Source organism: Silurus meridionalis, chromosome 13 (assembly GCF_014805685.1).
Source record: "Silurus meridionalis isolate SWU-2019-XX chromosome 13, ASM1480568v1, whole genome shotgun sequence".
NCBI lineage: Eukaryota > Metazoa > Chordata > Actinopteri > Siluriformes > Siluridae > Silurus > Silurus meridionalis.
The window spans coordinates 24,845,516-24,865,910 of record NC_060896.1 but is presented as its reverse complement, the minus strand read 5'-3'; the positions used below and the strand labels follow the sequence as shown (position 1 = coordinate 24,865,910).

Here is a 20,395-nt window from a genome sequence, read left to right as displayed (position 1 = left end):
TTTTTGATTTGCCACTTCAGTTTTCACCAAAGCTGTTTTCTTTGGATCGTTATTTGTACATAAGCACAGTACTGTGTGTTTGTGTATGTGCACCGCGGTTTCTTGTTTACAGTGCCTAGAGATTTAATAACCTTCGAGTCACTTAAATAGAACGGCGGAAGTTGGCAAAGAAACTTCGCAAACTTTTGCTGAATCACAAGCGATCAATTGTTGTTGCTTTTGTGTGACAGTTTCTGTATCGATTGTTTAATTAATGCGGCAATGCAGCATATCTTATTTAATAACAGAAGCATATCTCGTTATTCAAAGTCTCTGTCAAGGACCATAATGATGCGTGATAGTGATTTATACATTTTCTGTGATTTATATTTTTCTGTAGCATCACATTTTCAATAAAGGGGTTGCAAGCGATTACCCCCGGACATTCGTCCATATTTTGCATTTATTACTGACTTTTTAAACCGACGCACTACAGCGAGACGCTTTGCACACTTCGAAGTGCTATTTTAATGATGAATACTTCGTGTGTTTCCATATTCATCATACTTCGGATAGGCGCTCTGTCTTCATATACATACTGCTATAATTCCATGCCTCCATTTAAGATTAGAGGGCAGTAACCATCTACTTCAGTGGATGTGGACATTCCGTGAATTATAATGATGCTAATATTAATCCACTTCAGCCCAGAAGGCCTACAGGGACAATTAGTGGCACGTAACTGCCCCCTCGTCTACAAACTGAACATTGCTCTGAAATATTGCTACAGTTTCACCGATAAGTCTGCCTTAACTGCTCGACTGTCACTATTAAAATATCGGCAATTGACATTCCAAGAAGCTTCCAAGAAGAAGGACAGAGAGAACAAGAAAGACAAGCAAAAAAAAAAAAAAAAGTGAGATGGAATATCTTTTAAATTTAGTTGTAACCTGCAGATGTATTTGTCATTAATATGAAATCCAATATACTCGAACGAACAAGGTATTTTAAAAACGTTCTGTGAAATGTACTATATGAGGTGGTATCAAGAACTTTTAATCAGAAGCTCTGATTAAAAGAGAGTACTTAATTTATCTATGTATACACATTTTCATCTTTAGAATAGTTCCCTTGCACAGCAATAGAGCGCTCCCAGAGTTCCTGCCACTTCTGGAATGTGTCCCAGAAGTCTTCTTTTTTCGAAAGTGCTTTGAAGCACCTTCTGCGGTTTGTGCTCGATCTCCGCAATTGTGTGTAAACTTCAACCTTTGAGAGGGATCTTCATCTTCGGGAGAAGGGGAAGTCCACAGGAGCCAAATCTGGAGAATAGGGTTGCGGAAATGAGATCATGTAGATTGTTCTCTGACGATCATCGTGCACAAGTTGCCGGGCGGTTCTGATATTTTCAGGGATTGAACATTAAGGTCTTCCAGTGATGTTCTTCTCCAGCTCTTGAAGTGCTTCTCAAAACACCTCGGACGACTCATCAAAGCATCAAATGACTCTGTGGCAGATTTGCCCAATTTCACACAGAATTTTACATTTGCTCTTTGTTCTAACTTGCTGAACATGATGAAATCGCAGACAGCAGTTATCACTATTAGTTTTTAATCTTTTTGATGCCACCTTGTATGGACTAAACTGGGGCATCTGACCATCACACAAGCAGGGACTGTACTGACCTCTCATTCTAAATACAAAGATATTAATAAGGAGTTGCTGCCCTTTTTGCAGCTATAACAGTTCCACACTTCTGGGAAGCTGTCCACAACATTTTGGAGTCTTTCTGTAGGGATGTTTGCCCATTCATCCAGCAGAGCTTTTAATCCTAAAGGCGTGCTATGGGTTGTGCTCAGCTGGCCAGTCAAGTTCTTAAACACCAAACTCATCCAACCATGCCTTTGTAGACCTTGCCTTGCCTTGTGCACTGGCACACAGCCATACTAGAATAGAAAAGGTCCTTTTCCAAATTGTTCCCACAAAGTTACTAGCATGGCATTGTCTAAAATATCTAGGTATTCTAAAGAATTACATTTTTCTCTCACTAGAAGTAAGCGGTCAAGCTTAATCTTTGGAAAAAAAAAAGCCTCATACCATTATCCCTCCTCCACCAATGGCAGCTAACATTTACCTGGAATCTGAGAAATCCAGACATCCCATCAGACTTTCAAACAGAAAAGCAGGATTCATCAATCCATAGCACACACTTTCACTGCTCCAGAGTCCAGTGGCTTGCATGCAGCTTTGCTCAGCCATGGGAACTCATCCTATGAAGCTCCAGCCACACAGAATTCTGTGTTCACAATAATTGCAGTGCAAATTTGGAACTTTCAGCTATAGAATCAGTAGAGCGCCATGCGCCTTAGCATTCAGTGGCTTTGCTGTGTGACTTTACATGGTCATCTGCTTTGCGGCTGAATTGTCACTGTTCCTCAACGCTTCCACTTTCCATTTACAGTTGACTGTGGACTGTAGGAGGGATGAAATTTTTATTAACTGACTCATTGCAGAGGTTTTATTCTACATCCTACTGTGGTGCCATGCTCGAATTCACTGAGCTCTTCAGGAAGAGGGTTTTTTTTTGTTTTTGTTTTTTTACCACTGTGTGTAAATGCAGACTGCATGGCTAGGTGCTTACATTTATACACCTGTGGCATTGCTTTTGATTAAAACAACTGAATTAATTTATTTAGAGGTCCCATTAGTTTTGTCCATAAAGTGTATTATACTTTATGAGATATATAATATTTCATTAATGATGTCAAATGAATTAAGGCAAATTAGTTAATAAAAATGGCTTATATTGTAAAAAGAATTAATGGCTTAAGCAGACACCAGGCAAACAAATCAAATTAAGGCTTTTTGCCATGAGAGTTAGATACGATTGGTAAAATGCAAGAGCTGTTTTTGTGCCCTGAAGCAGTCCAGAGAACTGATATTTGGCACCTTGGAAAATAGTGGTCTGGGGTTTGCTTCCACCAAAGCAAACTATGGTCTTAAGCAGGCGTGTAAGCTGGTCTACTCTACAATACATGGCAAGTTATGTACAATAGTTGCTTAAAACTAAACCTCAAAATGCTTGACTAAATAAATGTTTTCAGTCCCAAACACCAATTAGAACACTGTTCCATAATTTTGGGGCTTTGTAAGCAGGGAAGCCCTGCCCTGCAAATGTAGTCTACATTTGAGGTATCAACAAATAGCCTGCACCTTTTGATATAAGTACGTGTGGGGGATCATAATGGAGCAGGAACTGCACCGTGAGCCCGTTAAGTGCTTTACATGTCAGTAATAGTATTTTATAATCTATGAGATTTAATTGGAAGCCCCTGTACACTATTAAAAACGACTGACAGACTGAGTGATTTGGTCATATTTTCTAGATCTAGCAAAGACACTGTATTCTTTATTTGTTTCTGCATTCTTAATTAACTGAAGCTTATTAATGCACTTAGACGAACACCCAGACAGTTAAGCATTAAAGTAGTCTAATGTAGATGTAACAAAAGCATGAATCTGAAAGTTTACTTCTAGCTGCATGTGGTTCTAGTAAAAGTCCTTCCGTCTTACCCGAATTGTACATCTTATTATGTACAGCAGGTTAGTACAAAGAGCAAACATGATATTCCGCATGAAACCGGTCAAGTCAAGAAGCTTTTATTGTCATTTCAATCATATATAGCTGACGCAGCACACAGTGAAATGAAACAACGTTCCTCCTGAACCCTGGTAAACTCCGAAAATCTGCCACAGAGACGTCCGACACAACGTACGCTTTAATAGCGGAACGTCATCACTGGACGAGGATGAGAACGAGAGATCAGGAAGACCTGCAATAAGCTCAACCCCTGAAAATGTCAAAATCATTAGGCAACATGTGCATGATGATCGTCGGAGAACAATCCACATGATCTCATTTCCGCACCCACCATACTTGCCAGATTGGGTTCCTGCCAAATGGACTTCGGCCTCAACACGATGAAGATTCAGCTTAAAGGTGGCTGTTTCGAAAAGAAGACTTTCAGGACACATTCCAGAAGTGGCAGGAACGATGGGAGCGCTGTATTGCTCTGCAAGGGGACTATTTTAAAGGTGATAGCGTGTAAACGTAGATAAATAAAGTACTTTCTGGTAAACAGAGCCAGTTTCAAAACTTTTTGATACCACCTCGTATCTGCTGACAAGGTCTTACAGGGTGTTTGAGTTATTTATTGGCCATATGGAGGTTTAGCTTTGCAGTGTTTTTTTTCTTCACACTCATTGTAAATACATGAGGTGGAATGGCTAGAATCAGGACCTAGCTTGGTTTTTCAAAACCCTAATTAGTCTCATATGGATATACGCATTTGGTATTAATGCATTTCTAAATGATGGATGGATTACCTTCAAATTGCTGAGGGCTTGGTGCATATTCAGTTTGTGAGCTATGCCTTTTGTAAAACCAAAAGGAATTGGATCGAGTCTGTTGATGAATGCACTAAAAGAAGATTGACTGACTTTACATTTCTTCAGTTGTAAATTATTTCTCTGGCTTGCAATCCCTAAAGGTTGAGAGGAGGGAGGTCAGACCAGTGGAAGGGCAGAACAGAAAGGGATGGATGGATGAGAGAAAGACAGGTGATCAATGACAACTGATGAACATGCCTGGAGTTGGGTTTTGCTCGTCTCGCAATCTAGCTCCCTGCAAGGTGCCTCGCCTGCTTCTCTTACCTGCGAGGGAAACCGAATTGGAAAACAGTTGCCATAAGACTCAATCAAGAGCTATAGATTAGTAATAATGCTGATATGAAAAATTAATAACATGATGAGTGCAAAACCCAATATTTTGGAATATGCTTACCATTCGCACTGTAAGTTACAAGGTCCATGGTTCAGATTTTTGTCCAGCTCAACCCACAGACGCTTGATTCGACAGAGATGTGGAGCATATGGAGGCACTTTTATGTTCTTCAAACCATTTCTAAGAATGTTTTGAAGTGTGGCAGGGCAAACGATTCTATCAATAGATGTCGTTGCCATTGGTAACTACCGTTGCCATCAAGGGATGTTTTTGGGCTGCATGGTTTAGGTAGGTGGTAGAGGTCAAAGTAACATCCACATGAATGCCAACGGGTTTCCCAGTAGAACATTGCCCAGAGAATCACACAGCCTCTGCACACAGTGCCTTCTGGTGCCATCTCTTTTACTGATTTCCCCAGACAAGCAACACACATCCATTTGGTCTCTTACAGCAGGTAAAAGAAAACTTTATTCATCAGATCAAGGCCACCTTCTATAACTGCTTTATGCAGCCACAAAGTTTGCACCTCACAGCCAAATGTTATTGGACAACATATGCAAAGAAGCCTGAAAATGATCGTGTTTGGAAAAATATATATAAATATATAAAAAAAAAAAATAAAAAAAAAAAATAATAATAATAAAATAATAATAATAAAAATTAATAATAAAATAAAATTACATAAAATTTTTAATTTTGATCTTGTTAGAGTATCTCTCGCCATTGTAAGGTTATTATTTTCCATTTACGGCATGCCGTGTCGAATTTTAACACTTTTATGGCTTATATTAAGGTAGATTTTGTGATATCTTCATCTTCATCAATCAGTACACAGTGTTGGTGTATTAACAATCACATCCTTTTTTTCATATTTGAGTACACTATAAACGTTTGCAGAAACCTGGTCATAAGTACGGTATGTGGTTTTTAAACATCGCATTACACGTTTAGTCCCAATTTGCTCTAATAATTCCGTTCACTCTTCTGGGAAGATGTTCGAATAGATTTTGGAGTGTGCTTGTAAAGATCCAGCCATAAGGGTCTGGTGAGGAGGCCTTCCAATTAATCAAAAAGGCGTTTAGTAGGGTTGAGGTCTGAGCTCTGTAGCAGATCTTCCACTCCAAACCATGAAAAGCATATGTTCAAGTAGCTTTGCTCTGTGTACAGGGGCATGCTGTCATGCTGAAACAGGTTTGAGTTTCCTAGTTGGAAATTGGAAAATTTTATGCTGGCACGTCCAAAGACATGTGCCTTCAACTTTGGAAAAGAACCAGATATATCTGGAAAGTCAGGTGTCCCAATCCTTTTGTCCATAAAGTGTATATTCAAAGTGTCACCTTTTGTTCAATTACTAATTCATGATTTGTTTAAACGACTCAGACGGCCCTGTGTCAGCTGACAATTTGCCATTTTAGCGATGCTTGCATAATATAGTACATATGAACACTGAACGCGTTTCTGTAAATTCCATCAACAGTGCCGCGTTATGCTAAACAAACTGTAAACACGGAGTTAATCTAAGAAGCGTTTGCATCTCATTGAGCGCACTGCGATGTGTGCATACGCAAACTCGCATGTGTTAGCTCTTCGTAATGGGAATATTCATCAGTTTCATACCAGCGGTGGCTCCCGTGTCACTGTTAGAGTAGACCAGCTTTGCCTAAAGGATGTCAGTGTATTAATACAAGTTGACACGTGAATTATTAAAGCTGGTTTTAGACTGCACCTGGTTCTAGCTGATCCTGATATCAAATATAAAATTCTAGAAGGCTGATGTGCTTCTATGGCTTGTGCTCCCCAGTCAAATTAGACTGGGAAAATACTGTACTTTTACAATAGACCAGTGATTTGGGACGAAGCTCTTATAAATATGTATATGTGAGTGTACTAGGAGACAAAGTCTGTTCCAGGATTTAAATGCCCATGTGTACAACCCTATTTCCAGAAAAGTTGTGAAACTGTGTAAAATGTAAACAAAAACAGAATGCAATGATCTCATAAATCTATATTCTATTCACAGTAAAGCCAAAAAAAAAAAAAGAGAATATATAACATTTTAAAGGAAAAAATAAGGTCATTTTTAATTTGAACAGTTGAAACAGGGTCATGTTTACCACTGTGTAGCTTTACATCGTCTGTCAGTACACATCTTGGGAAGTGAGGAGACCAGTCGCTTGCTCGCGTTATGATCTTTCAGAAGCGCATAATCGCCGAGTGCGTTCATTTCAAATAAGGCCAAACCTTTCAAAGATGAGCAGTACTGTAATTAAAGCCACAGGGAGTGACTTGGGAGCAAGGCCACGTGGAAGATGTGAAGCGTAAAGAGTATAAGCAGAATGTGTAATTTACTCCCTTCAAAATTCATCAGCTCCGAATGAATTGTACAGAGTCACAAAGAAGCATGGCGCTTGTACTGACCTACCCTAACAGCCCCCCCAACCCAGATCAGCCAAAACTTCAAGCAGCTAAATTACCCACAAACCCCTGCAAACAGGCCACCGGCGGCGCTACAGGCAAAAAACGGCAAGGCTTTGGAAAATTCATTAGAAAGTGAGCAAACACAGACGCCGAGGAAAGCACAGGTGATTTGGATTCTTAGCGAGTTGCCCACGTTTATCGGAGAAAACACAAAGCTGTGACTCTTTCTTCTCTCTCTCTCTCTCTCTCTCTCTCTCTCTCTCACGCACACACACACACCCTGCCTTTAGGGCTTACCAAAGGAGACTCTTCAAACGAGGCTTTGTAGTCAAGTGGAGAATCAAGATTAATGCACTCGCACAGCTCCGCTTGCTCCAGGGGAGAGAGCCGGTATAATTAACACCACAGGGCCTTGAAGGAGAGTGGAGCGGGTGAAATCATCCAAAATAATACAAGAGACGAGAGAAGATTTCTTTTCTGTTTTTGTCACGTGGCCTGACGTGACATTTGATATCTACAGTGGTTCTGCTGCACTCTGGTTTCCGGATTGGCTAATGAGCATTAATATGAATTTTGACAAATTGTTGTACAGCGGTTGAAAAAAATTTAACATTATATTTGACGCTTGAACAGACACCAAGTCTGCGTTGCTTCATAAATAACAATACAATAAAATAATATTACGATTTTAATGGTCTTGGCAACAAATACATCATAAGAAAATGAGCAAATAAATTCACCCGAATCCCGAATATTCACTTCTATAGTCTGATGTTACATTAACACACATCTTTGGGTCTACAAAATGTTTCAACTGTCAAGTTTTTACCATTAAATAAAACTGGCTGCTCTTTCTGTAAAAATCGATAAACCTTGAAGAAACCTTGACTCCAAAGGGAACCTAGCCTTATCTCAGTGACACCAGATAGTCCCATTATAAATCATTCCCTTCTTTAACTGTGCACTATATGTCTAAAAAGTGCTATTGTGTAACCAGGACATTCATTACAGTTTTTTATTGACTGATGGAGTGCAAAACTGTTAGTAATAATTGCCGTCCAAATGCCATAATCCTAATTTAAAAGTAGAAACATTCACAGCTATGAGGTGGTATCAAAAAGTTTTGAGATTAGCTCTGTTTACAAAAAATTACTTTATTTATCTGCGTTTACACATCATCACCTTCAAAATAGTCCCCTTGCACTGCAAAACAGCGCCCCCAGTGTTCCTGACACTCCTGACACTTTTCAAAGCGTGTCAAGCACCTGGATTTCTGCACTGGTGTCGAAACAGCAAACGTACAGCTGAATCTTCATCTTCGAATTGAGGGCGAAGTCCATTTGGCAGAAGCCAAATCTGGCGAGTAGGGTTGGTGCGGAAATGTTGCTAAAAAAAAGTTGCTAAACAGTTTTGACATTTTCGGGGCTTGAGCTCGTTGCACGTGTTCCTGATCTCTCATCGTCTTCCAGTGATGTTCCACTCCGACTCCTTCTCCAAGTGTGTGCTGCTCAAAACACCTTGAACGACTTATCGAAGCATCGCCGTATGTCAAACGTATTTCGTGTCAAACGTCTCTGTGGCAGAATTGCCCCGTGTCATGCAGAATATCACGTTCGCTCTTTGGTCTAACTGGCTGTCCATGATGAAATCACACGTGGTCAGAACAACACCAGTTAACACCATTCGTTTTGGAACTTTTGAAAACCACCTCGTGTTGGTATTTCCATGTGGAGGCCATTTGCAGCAGGAGCAAGTGGTTTCCAAGGGATGAGAACTCGACTCAGGAGAAAGGGATCAATGTGGATCATACAGGAGTGGAGATCAGAAGAAAACAGAAAAAAGCGGTTTGAATTGTTACTGCATCGCGTTATTGCAATAAAAAGTATTAAAATTGTGTGACAGTATATTGAACTCTTGACCTTTGTTATTCCCCTTTTCTGGAATCCCATCATGCTGCACTGAGACATATTAAAGCAACACCTCTTCTTTGGCCTTTCAGCAGCAATAGCTCTGATGTTCACAATATGAAATGTGTGTGTTTGTTCGGGGGCCGTGGAGGTTGGGGTCTCGCTGATTATTTCTCCTCCCACAACCCCATTTGAATTTCATTATTATTATCGCTATCGTTCAGTATCGTTCGAGTCGACAGAGCCACGGGAGTGAGGTCCCCTCTTTTACACCGTACTGTAAATATATAAATAAGTGTAAGGTTACTGAGGAAGAGAATGAAATATGGCATTTCCATTTCAATGCAAATGAAGGGGAGAATGAATGCAGTTTGGATTTACAGTGCCTCATTATAATGAGACCATTGTGCCGGTGTGTTTCTTTTTAACAGAACAATCTCCTATAGGCCAAGGAAATTAGTGTGCGGGCCTCTGCGCGCTACACAAATGAAACTGTCAGCACAACTCGTTTCCTGCTAAAAAGCGGCATGGAGGCAGCTCGGTCATCCGTCAGGCGGGTTTTTTTTCTCCACAGAGGAGTAGTTATGTGTGGATTCCAGCGTTTAACCGTTTATGGAAGAAAGAATAGAGGGGCACTGATTTAAAAGAAATGTTCAGTTCTTTTCTTGAGAGTCACAAATTCTGCAAGCAACAAAAAGTCTTTTGAGAGTTTGTTCCCAGCGTTCGTCACATGTACTTACTGAATCATCAGCTTTTCGTTTGCATCCGCTTGAGTCCTAAAATAAGTTCTCTTCATTACATTTTCAAACACTGTATTTGCAATATTTCATAAGATGACTTTTCAGCTTCTAAAAGCTGATCTATTTGAAGTATATGCTGCTACACTTGCTTTGTTATACACCGAGGCAGTTTGTATCATGGTTCCATTTTACTTTTTTTTTTTTTAATCATGTTACATTTTGTACATGTTAATAGAAATAGAAAATAAATATATAAAGGTATAAAGCATAACTATAAAGTAAAAAAAATTATATATATATATATATACACACACACACACACTATACTATAAACTACTGTATATACAGCAATCCCCCACTTTACTGCAGTTCGAATCTCGCCCCTGGTTTATCGCGAAATTGCATTTGCCACATAATTCATTTGTCTCAGCCTCTTTTTTGACATCATAGGACACTTTAACCAATAAATAAGCAGAGAAACTATGCACAGGCTATGCTACTGCAGAACTGTATACGGTACAGTGTATGTATTTAGTATAAATGTGATATGTTGTACTGTATTTCTACCAGTTGACACAAAATTCATCTTGCCATATTCTTGCTAATGTTTTATGATGATTTAAAAAAAAAAAACATTTTGGGGATAGCGTCCGTTTATAGCATTTTTGTTTGTTTGTTTGTTTGTTTGTTGCGTGAGGTTTTGGAACGTAACCACCGCGAAAAACGGGGGATTACTGTATACAAAAAAGACAGAAAGGGATGGGTATAGATATGACTGAGATTTTGACAGTAGTCCAGATATAAAATGTCAGTGTATTTGTCACTAAAGTGTTCATGTGCTGCATTAAACATTTGCGAGATTCAAAATAACGCTGTTCTATCTAAAACCTTATTCCGTAATAAAAAGAGGCAAACTAAACTCACTAGACTTTTTTTCTTTTTTTCTAGAGTATTTATTTAGATAGATTGAGTAAAAGAGCTTGAGAACTTTTACCACCCTGGTTTTCAACCTTATCTATTCCTTCACCTGATGCCCCATGAAGACTTGGATAGGAGGCTTTGGGAATTGAGTGTAAAATGCTCTCTTGCTTGGAAAATCCATCTTGTGAAAATCTGATAATGTGCTCTAATTTGCTTATCAATCTCTCTCTTTCTGTTTTTCTCTCCCCTGTACTGGCTCCTCACGGTTACAAAATGTGTAGTTGATCCTACCTGTTAGATAACGCTTCTCCTTGGCAATCCATCTCATTCATTCCCATGCAGAGCAAGACCTGAGAGGGGATTTGGGTCCAGGGAGAGCAAGCAGGTGTGAAAATACAATGTTGTGTTCATTTGTATGATGGATTACTGGGAAGCCTGCTAAGCCATAAAGGCTAAAGGAGTTGGCGCTAAAGTGTGTTTTCATGAGGAAACACTTCTTCTCTCTTATTCATATGGATGTGGTTTGGGCTCGAACTCTCTTGTGAATGAGGGACCACAGTATGTCGCAGTTCAAAACGTATTCAAGTAGAATGTTTTTTTTGTGTTTTTTTTACTTTCATGACAATGCACCTACCGAATCTTTCTCCATCTTAGATTGGCTCCGATTCTCCAAGAAACATGATACACCAGATCCAGTTGATGGTGTTTCAAATTCAATCAAAATGAAGTCTTGCTGCTTCAACAGGTCAACCAGAACATTTTCCCTTCTAGCTTCAGGAGGTGCAACTATCTATTCCTGGTCCTGTCTTTTGTTTTATTGAGCCGCTTTACACCATGAATGCTAATGTGTAAGTTAGCAGGCTAAAGCCACACTCTGGTGTATAGGGATGACTGATTCGAATTAAGTGTCTAAACTAACTGTATACGTTCTTTAGCCAGCAATATTGGACTTCTCCGAGTCTCAAACTTGCAGGACCTCAAATGTAACATAACTAAGTTCTCAAAGTCAAAGTTCATTCTCCACCCGGTTTAATGGTGCTTTGTGAGCTATTTCTTGGGCATGGGCAGCCGAGGCTCTTTAAAGCACGCCCGGTCCAACAGATGAGCTCCTGTAGAGGTTACTGCTCGATGGGTCACGACTGTTTTGGTAGCAAAAGTGGAACCAACCCAATATTAGGCAGGTGGTCATGAGGATATGCCTAAACGGTGGCCATGAAGTTATGGCTAATCAGTGTATTTAGTATTGCTATTTGCTTTGCATTAGTATCACTTGAAACTTATTTTCAGATTTTCGCTGAGATATTAGCTAAAGAATACAGTGCCCTCCACAATTATTGGCACCCCTGTTTAAGATGTGGTCGTGGACGTCTAAAAATTCTCCTTTTTTTTAAAACAACATAGAACCCAAATGCAAAAAAAGAGAAAAATCCAACCTTTCACTTAAGTACATAACTTTGTTGGTAAAAAAAATCATACATTTAAAAAAAAAAAAAAACTTGAAATCATGTGTCCCACAAAAGGCACCCCTAACAATTCCTCTGAAAAATTTAATTTTTTTTTTTTTTATATATATTTTTCTGTAGTTGCTAACGTTGGTCAGGGTATCTAGGGACTTTTAATTAGTAATTCATGATTTCCTGTTTCCCTGGGGTATAAATATGACGTGACACAGAGGCCTAATTCTCTTACCCATTTGTCAACATGGCAAAGACAAGAGAACACACCATTCAAGTAAGGCAGATGTGTGTCGACCTTCATAAGTCAGGCAATGGCTACAAGAAAATAGCCACTCGCCTTAACTTGCCGGTATCTACAGTCAGAGGAATCATTAAGAAGTTTAAAACAACTGGAACAGTGACAAACAAGGCTGGAAGAGGTCCCAAGTTTATCTTGCCACAACGCACAGTGAGGAGGATGGTAAGAGAAGTAAAAAAATTTCCCAAGCTCACCGTCACAGAATTGCATCAAAGAGTGGCATCTTGGGGTCACAGAGTCTCCAAAACAACCATCAGACGCCTCTACATGCCAACAAGCTGTTTGGGAGGCATGCAAGGAAAAAGCCTTTTCTCACTAACACTCACAAACGTAAACGCCTGGAGTTTGCTAAGCGGTACTGGGACTTCAACTGGGATCGTGTGCTTTGGTCAGATGAGACTAAGATTGAGCTTTTGGCAACAAACACTCTAAGTGGGTCTGGCGAAACAAAAGATGAGTATGCCGAAAAGCACCTCATGCCCACCGTGAAGTATGGTGGAGGATCTGTGATGCTGTGGGCCTGTTTCTCTTCCAAAGGCCCTGGGAACCTTGTTAGGGTGCATGGCATTATGAACGCTTTGAAGTACCAGGATATTTTAAATAAAACCTGATGGCCTCTGCCAGAAAGCTGAAGATGGGTCGTCATTGGGTCTTTCAGCAGGATAATGATCCAAAACATGTGGCAAAATCTACACAAAAGTGGTTCAGCAGTCACAAACTCAAGGTCCTCCCATGGCCATCTCAGTCCCCAGACCTCAACCCAATCGAAAACCTGTGGGGCGAGCTAAAGAGAAGAGTGCATAAGAGAGGACCCAGGACACTGGATGATCTAGAAAGATTGTGCAAAGAAGAATGGTCAAAAATCCCTCTCTCTGTGTTCTCCAATCTTGTGAAATGTTATAGGAGGAGATTAAGTGCTGTCTTGTTGGCAAAAGGAGGTTGTACAAAGTATTAACATCAGGGGTGCCAATAATTGTGGCACACATGATTTCAAGGTTTTTTTTTTTCTTCTAAATGTGTGATTTTTTTTTTTTACCACCAAAGTTATGTACTTAAATAAAAGGTTGGATTTTTCTCTTTTTTTGCATTTGGGTTCTATGTTGTTTTAAAAAAAAGGAGAATTTTTTGAAGTCCACAACCACATCTTAAACAGGGGTGCCAATAATTGTGGAGGGCACTGTATATCATTACCATTGCATGAATGCAGTTATGAAGTAATAACCACAAATTAATACAAAAATCTATCATCAATAAGTAAATGTGATGTTGGGATAGCAACGAAGCAATCAGGGCAACATGTTTTATTTAAGTTTAACTTTTAAATGTCTTTTGAGCTAGCGTTTTAGTGTAATGTAGCTGTCACTATGTAGTCTGCTACTTTTGGATGTTTAATCTGAGTCCAGAACAAGCCGTGGAGGTTTAGTTTGTGTCCAGAACAAACATTGGATGTTTAATTTGCGAATGTTGCTGATATAGATGTTATATACATGTTAGAGACATGGATGTTTAGATGTTAGCTGTTTAGTCCGTGTCTAGAACTAGCTTTCGATGTCTGTCTGCCTATAATTAGCTTTAAATATTTAGTCTGTGTCTGGAAAAAGCTATGTATGTTTATCCTGTGTCTAGAACAACTTAATTTGCAAATGCTGCAGACTTTAGATGCTATAGATGTAAGAGATGTAGATTTTTAGATGGTAGATGTATAGTCTGTGTCTAGAACTAGCTTTAGATGTATAGTCTGTGTCTAGAACTAGCTTTAGATGTATAGTCTGTGTCTAGAACTAGCTTTAGATATACAGCCTGGGTCTAGAACTAGCTTTAGATGTATAATCTGTGTCTAGAACTAGCTTTAGGTGTATAGTCTGTGTCTAGAGCTAGCTTTAGGTGTATAGTCTGTGTCTAGAACTAGCTTAAGATATCAAGTCTGTGTCAAACTAGCTTTATATATTAAGTAAGTGTTTATAACAACTTTTAGACATATAGTCTTTGTCTATAACCATCTTTATATGTTTTGGTCTGTGTCTAGAACTAGCTGGAGACATTTAGTCTGTGGATGGTTAGACTGTGTCCAAAATAAGCTTAGGATGTTTAATTAGCAAATATCGTTGAAATAGATGTTTAGCATGTGTCTATAGCTAACTTTGGATTTTGAAGCTTAAAAAACATTATCATTAAAAGTATCATATAATATACATAATTATTACAGTATCTATAAAAAAAACCCCAGCTTGGATTGTTGGATTATTATTTTCCAGGTTTTTTTGCCTGCTTCCATTCACTCACACTGAATCAAAGTGATTAAGGCTTTCATTTGATCTGATGAAGTTTCACAATGTACAAAACTCAAACAGCCAAAAGAAAACAGAACACGTTTGTTCTGCGAGAGGCGTGTGGGACGTGGCTGCCCGGGAAGCAACACAAAAGCGTTTTTACTCATTGGGCCAAAATCTGGCGACAGAAAATATATGCAAGATAGAAATCGTGGCAATCAACCAAATACTGAGAACACAGAGATGCACAGTTTATAAACTCCATCCTGCATTACTTTTCCTCAGACCAGACATATGTAGTGTTTTCTTTGGGTTTTTCCACCAGACTGACAGATCTGTAATCGTTTTGCGATTTTACATGTCAGGTGAGCAGCCAGTGTTCCAAAACTACTGCTCACTAACCAAAACACGGCTTGTTTTGTTCGCTTCCTGCGATTGGGTTTAATCAGGGTTGTTCTTGATGCAATTCTAGCGCATTAAGGTTCATCTGAAAGCAGACCGAGGCGGTTGTTTTTGTGTTTCGGGCTCGAGTATGATTAGTGCGTTCTTACCTCCCTGAAATACACTACATCTGTTTATACCTAGGTTCTGGCAAACCCTTTTTTGTTTTTTTTTTATATCTTATCCTATTCGTATCGTGTCGTGAATGCTAATGTTTCACTTAGCAGGCTAAAGCCACACTCTGGTGTATATGGATGATTGATTCTAATTAAGTGTCTAAACTAACTGTCTACGCTCTTTAGCCAGCAATATTGCCCTTCTCCGAGTCTCAAACTTGCAGGACCTCGCGTGTGACATAATTAAGTTCCGTCCAACTTAATTCTCCACCCGGTTTAATGGTGCATTGAGAGCTATTTCTTTAGCTCTATTACCAGAAGGGGAAAGCAGTCCCATAGGGAAAAGAGTTGAGAGTGCATTAAAGCTATGAACTTACCTGTTATAATAGTTCGGCTGCCTGGTCGGTTCAAATTTTTTTTTCCACATCTAAACAAATGCTTTTCTTTCCTTTCATTTTCAGAAGTCTGACTTTGAACATGTTACTCATAATTAGATCGGTGACATCTGAGGTTTACTGCTGTTGATTTGCTCCCATTTCGGTCGAAGCTCGTCCGAGATAAGCTTCCTTTCATCCAATTCTTGCATGCCAATTTAAAAGATGCTAGGATTTATCCGTAGGTTTTGCATTGTGCTTTGTTGCTTAAGGCACAGATAGCTCTAACTCATTAACGGCGTCGCACGAGAGCATGAAAACGACTCTAATTCCTCGCACAGTTCGAGCGGTAATGATAAAAGTGAGCAAGCGCAATGAAGGTTATCTGTTAGATGAAAGGCGTCGATATGCGTTTGCAATTGTTACGTCGGAGAGATATATTTCACCGCCTACTAAAAATAATCACAAGCCTTTATTTGGTGTTGTCATAGCAACCGGGCAATTTAGGAAACACGTTTGTTGTGATGTTGAATGATAAAACTTTAGTAGGAGACGGTGCATTTAGAGAAGGATCTGGATGTTTAGTGTGTGTCCGGAATCTAGCTTTTAATGTTGAATCTGAGACTTGTTTTAGATGTGTCTAGAACTATCTGTGAATGCATTGTGCTCACTATAATCTTAAGATATTCAGTCTGCATCTGGGACTAGCTTTTTTTCTTTAGCTAGATGTTTGCTCATGTATAGACATCGCTGGAGACGTTTATTCTGTTTCTAAAACTTGCTTCAGATGTGTTAGATATTATACTTAGATAGATATTTAGTCTGTCTAGAACCATTTTTAGATGTTTACATGGTGTCTAGAACTAGCTTTCAATGTTGAGTCTGTGTCTACAAATAGCTTTAGATGTAGACTCTGTGCTGGGGTCAATTTTTAGATGTTTTTGTAGATGTTTATTCTGTATCCAGAACCAGTTTTGGACATTTAATCTTGATCTCGATCTAGTTTTATGTGCGTACTCTGCATCACAAATTGGATATAGGTGCTTAGTCTATTTCTAGAACTACTTTTAGAAGCTTGCATCAAGAATTACAGTAAATTTAGCGGTGTCTATTCTGAGTCTAGAACTAGTTTTAGACTTGTACTCTGCATATAGAACTAGCTTAGGACATTTAATCTGGGTCTATATCTAGTTTTATGTGCGTACTCTGCATGTCAAATTAGATATAGGTGCATTGGCTGTTTCTAGAACTTCTTTTAGGGACTTGCATCTAGAATTACAGTAGATTTAGCAGTGTCTATTCTGAGTCTAGAACTAGTTTTAGACTTTTACGCTGCATATAGAACTAGCTTTGGATGTTTAGTCTGAGTTTAGAACTGGTATTAGATGTTTTTTTCTGTGCCTAGAACTACATTAAGGTTTAATCTAAAACTAGCTTTAAATGTTTTGTGTAGGTCCATAACTTTAAATAGATGCTTTAGATGCATCTTTGTCTAAAACTAGTCCTAAATGTCCTTATCTTAAATCTAAAATGAGTTGTTGAACTAGGTTTAAATGTTTTGTTTGTGTCTAGAACCACCTGTAAATGTTTTGTGTGTGTGTGTCTAAAACAAGTTTCAGACGTTTTGTTTGTGTCTAGAAATGGTTTTGAATGTTTACTGTCCAAGTGACTTTACTCGTTTATTTTATTTTTAGGACTGGCGTTTGGATGTTTAGTCTGCATCTGTATTTATTCCGCATATAGATTTGACTTTGAAATTGCTTTGGGTCTAGGATATAGTCGTTATTCGAATCTGTTTCTGGCAGCAAAAAGCATCACAAACTGCGGTGTAACAGAATATAATGTTTCAACTACGGTGAACATATTGTAAGCAGAGTCTATACTCTTCAAGATGACAAGTCAGTAATTTCAGATTTATATTCTGAAGCGCTGCATCAATTTGTTTAGTGATATATAAGATAGTGATGCTTTCACCTTCTTTCAGATTTCAGTGTCAGCAGGGTGTCAGAGTGGGTTTTCAGCAGAAAAAGGATTATCAATCTGCTGATTTCTGCTTTGCACTCATTTTGGCCTGCGGGGTTATTATGCGTTCCTGCACTCAAAAAAAAAAAAAAAAAAGGACGCTCAGGTGTTACTTTAATCTAAACCTATCAGAGTCTTTCCAGTTGCTCATTTAACCTTGTCTGTCTTCTCCTTTCTGCTTTGCAGGGTGAAACTACACATGAAGCATGGAGTCTCGCATTAACCTTCAGCAAAACAAGACACTCAACAAGAGGCACATTTGAGTTACACACACACACACACACACACACACACACACACACACACACACATACACTTTCATACACTTTCAGATCTACTTGTCCATACCTGAGTTGCTAATACATATGCAAATTCCAAAACAATTCAATAAGTCGCAATTATTAGAAATTGAACGATATTGGATTTCACCAATACCGCTACGTTGGATCGTACTTGCCGATAAGCAATTAACCAACCGATAGTTTTTAAAATGGATACTGGATAAAAACTTGACACTACACATAAAATTATAACTTCAATTTCATTAAATGTAATTTTTATCTGAAGAAATTTCAGATAAAAAAAAAAAACTACTGAATCATGGAAATGTGCTAAAAAAAATGAATATATTAATGATTAAATATAATTGTGTAATGAATAAATTATAAATAATAACTGAATCATTGACACCATTGGCATCAGATGCGCCTCTAGAGGCCGCACTAGTAATGACAGTGGACCTTTTCAGCCTTTTAAAAAAAAACGCAACCTGGAAAAACTATCGGTATGGATTTTTGCCAGAAGCCCAAAATTCCAGCAAAACCAATGATTCGGTCGACCTCTAGAAATTAATAATTCTAAAATAAAATAAAAAAACAAACAAAAACAAACAGAGCAAATACTGTTTGTTTCCAACTAATGTTAAATATCAAACCCTGCCTCACACACTTATTTCAGTCCGCTTTTATTTCAGTGCGCTTCTATTTCTGTCAAATTCTTGTTTTGTAGCCCGACTGTTCTTTATTTTTTTTATTGTTTTTATATTATTTTTACAGCATGAATATAAATAGCCTTAGCTGTTGTAGTAACCTAGCCTCGTCCCGACATCATGTGCTGCTTCCAGACTTGAGAATCAACAAGCAGGGTTTGGTATGCAGTGGACTAAACAGAAAATCAGCTTGAAGCCCATTGACTCTGACAAGCTTCCAGATCCACCATAGACACCAGCTTCTTCCGAATCTGCATGCAGGGCCATGTTTCACGTTCCACCTCACACCTAATGGAAAGTGAAGAGCTTAAGAGCAGAAGCAGGCAAGGAAGCTGCTGCCAGTGTGTCCAGCATATTCTCATTCTTTCACGTTGTTGTTTTCTTCTTCTTCTTCTTCTTCTTCTTCACCAGCGTACCAACTCAGACTAATTAAGGCCTGCCTGCAAACCAACATGTACCTGTTGGCTTGTAGCTGTTTCTAAAAACTTAATGACTTGGGGTAGATATTGCTTAGACGTACCACTAAGCACGTACAAATTGAAAGTGTTTTATGGGACACACCCAGGATTCTCGTATTTTTACTGATCGTATTATAATGAGAAATGGTTTGTACTGATTGCACAGGTGATTGTGATGCTGTTTAGGGGAATCTGTTATGAATCTTGTATGCTGTTTTTTATTTGTTTGTTTAATGGTTCTTCATGCCTGGAACATGTTCAGTGCCGAATAAAATGCAGTTGTTGTTTTTTTCAAAATAGATAAAGGGTGCTAATTATTGTGAACATGCATCAAAAGATTTCGTCTGGTATTGTGATCAATTTTAGCCCAAGATTTGATAGTCTGACTTGCGAATGTTTTATCTTACGATAGCGATACGACAAAATCATAAAATATTTTTACGACGTATATGCAGTATGATACAACGCGACGCTGCAAGGATGTACGGCAGTCGTCAGTTCAGTTGTTCGGTTGTCTCGTTGTTGGAGCATATTTTTTTTTTCTGGTGTTTCATGTGTTTCAAATTGCTTTTTTTGCTATTGTTTCTCTCCTTTTTATAGGCGTCGCTCCTTTCGTCCGGCTCCGTTTTCCACACGGGAACTAACGCTCGTCCACACGCCTGCTGCCAAATACGTATATACTGTAAAGTTTATATATTACAGTACTATAAATTGCTCTGTTTTGCTAAATTATGTGCTGTTTTTTTTTTTTAACATATTAACAAACTACACTACCCAATACTTTTTTTTTTTTTTTTTAAGACTCCTGTGTCATGTATCGACTTCTGGTATTTTACAATATGGTCATCTAAACGCATCTCTATCGTAAGTCAGGGAACACCTGTATTTAGTTTAACACTTTGACATATGCTAGTGGCTGTGAAAAAGACTGAATAATCAGTTTTTTTAAATAGGTTGAAATAGAACTGAGAGGAAGTCCCTGTTGTTGAACTGGTTGAATTAATTGATGAAAAACAGGACGAGGAATTATCACCAACCGCTTCAAATAAAATTTTGATATTTTGTTTTAACAAATATTTAAGAATTAATTATTTTAAAGATGCTTTTAATATTTAAACAATTTAGTCAATAAAATCTATTCCCGAATCCATTGTACTTTCCATAACTGTTCAGTAGAGACACGCAGCAGCAGGGCTTTTCTCCCAGCTCTCGAAACAATTACGTCT

The 20,395-nt window shown here is 38.6% G+C and overlaps 1 protein-coding gene across 1 annotated transcript in view; it reads left to right on the top strand.

Moving 5' to 3' along the window:
• Positions 1 to 19,901, top strand: part of cd276 (CD276 molecule) — a 102,153-nt gene extending 82,252 nt beyond the window's left edge. The window contains exon 8 of the mRNA XM_046864764.1: positions 17,910 to 19,901. The gene's annotated coding sequence lies outside the window, so the exon portion shown is untranslated. The remainder of the gene's footprint in view (positions 1 to 17,909) is intronic.
• Positions 19,902 to 20,395: the final 494 nt, after the last annotated feature.